Here is a 2,143-nt window from a genome sequence, read left to right as displayed (position 1 = left end):
CTAGCCAGTGGCTCGGTTGGTTGGAGGGTTGTCTGTGCACCAAAAGGTTGCGTGTTCGATTCCTGGTTGGAGCACATGCAGGAGGAAACTGATTGATGTTTCTCTCTCACATTGATGGTTTTCTCTCTCACTCCCTTCCTCTCTTCAAAATCAATAAAAACATCCCTTGAGTGAGGATTAAAAAAAATTAAAAAGTCAAACAATCCACTCACATATTAAAAGGCATTTGGCTTCCAGAGAGCAAAACAATATCATAAAATGCCAAATTTTAGCACAGGTGTTAGACACAATTTTTGATGATGTGTTTCCAGGGTTTAGTACTTGCTCTTTATTTTATTCCCTTCCTCCGAAACTGAGCAGAGCCACTGATCACTTGCGCCCGAGGCCGTATAACAGAGGCGGAGCTGAGGTCACCTGGAATGTTCCCTTATCAGCTGGTGGATACAGCGGTCCAGTAAAGTCAGAGTGTCTGGGTCCAAATTTTCCCCCAAACTCTGGTTACATGAATCTGGATAAGACGCCTGACCTCAATGATCTCCAGTATCCTCAACAGAAACATGAGGGTACAATTCAGGGGTTGGCAAAAGTAGGTTTACAGTTGTGAGTATAGGAAACACAGTTTATTTTTGTAGTATTATCTATTAATTATTGTATTATTTATTTGTTTACACTGTAGACCTTCTTTTGTCTACCCTGTATTTTATTAATTCCAAGATACACTTTTCACTTGTTTGTATATTCTTTTATCTTGTTAATCATTTACATACATATATGAACACATATGATCGTACTACAATATGTTTAATAACTTCTTTTTAACTCTCTACATCATGAACATGTTTTCATATGATTATCACTCTAAAAGTTCATTTTTTAACATCTCTGAAATTGGGGTGTGCCACACGATCGATGCCACTTGAAAGTCAAGCATGAGTGTGTGCATCCAATTGATGGCTTCTGAGAGTCAACAAGTCCCCCTGTGCCTCCCCCAGGGGCTGAGGTAATCGAGGCTGATCAAACAGGTCCGCCCCAGCTAGAGCTCCAGGCGACTGTCTCCGTCAGCGTCAGCGGGGGCTGCTCGCAGAGGTACCAGACAGGGTGGCTAATAATAACACTTTTATTTCCCACAGCTCTGGGGACTGGAAGGCTGAGATCCAGGTGCCAGCAGAGTCAGGTTCTGGTGAGCGGCCCTTTCTGGTGACAACTGCAGGAAGAGAGCGGCTGCCCCTGGCCCCTTCTCATAAGGGTTCTAAGCCCCCTCATGAGCCCCACCCTCGTGACCTAATCACCCCCAAGCCCCGCCTCCTAATGCCATTCATAGGATTAGAGTTTCACCATGCGAATACTGGGGGTCACAAACATTCAGCGATAGCAGGGACCATCCACTGTCTCTCACAGAAGTAATACCCTTCCCTCCTCCTCCCTTAGGGATTCTCTGTGAAGTTCAGGATGAGGACAAAGCCAGTTTTATGTGATGCGCATGCAGATGCCCTCTGTCTAACAATTACCCACCTCACCTTGCTCGCCAGGACCTTCACCGGCTCTGCTGGTGCCGCACCGCGCACGTGTCCGAGTCGTGAGCAGCCGCTTCCCACCCGGCTCTGCTATGTGGGTACCTTGCATTTCAGGGTTGACAGTGGAGACACCCTGTCTTCTTTATGAGATCGTAACATGTCATGTCACACCCAGTCCCGGCTGTCATGGAACATGTTCAGGAAGGTCCTCGCAAACACGCCCTCCCCACTTGGTGAAAACCCGTCCGGCTCTTTTGAAAGACGTAGTAACATAAAAGTGGGCGGACATGTATGTGATTAATGAGGTGAGATGTAGATTGCCTTGTCTTACTGTCTTATTTTGCACTTTTCTCTCAGAGCTAAGGAGTTAGTGCCGACTTCTGGCACTTGGTCTCTTTCTTCCCTGTAGGCAGCCTCCTGGGTGCGTGGCTCACAGAGGGCTCTGCTTCCTGCTATGTCTGGCCTCCTGGAATAAGGCTGCTGAACAGCGTTTCGGGGCTAGGTCTTCGGTAAGTACTGGAACCCCTGGGGATAGTCTCCCCTCCTTCCTTTGTCACCTCTGGTTTTGTGGTTCAGTCTGTGCTGAATGTCCGACCTTACGCCCTGCGTCTTTAACTCAACCAATCCCC

This window comes from Myotis lucifugus, unplaced genomic scaffold, assembly GCF_000147115.1.
Source record: "Myotis lucifugus unplaced genomic scaffold, Myoluc2.0 scaffold_411, whole genome shotgun sequence".
NCBI lineage: Eukaryota > Metazoa > Chordata > Mammalia > Chiroptera > Vespertilionidae > Myotis > Myotis lucifugus.
This window is presented reverse-complemented; position numbering follows the sequence as displayed.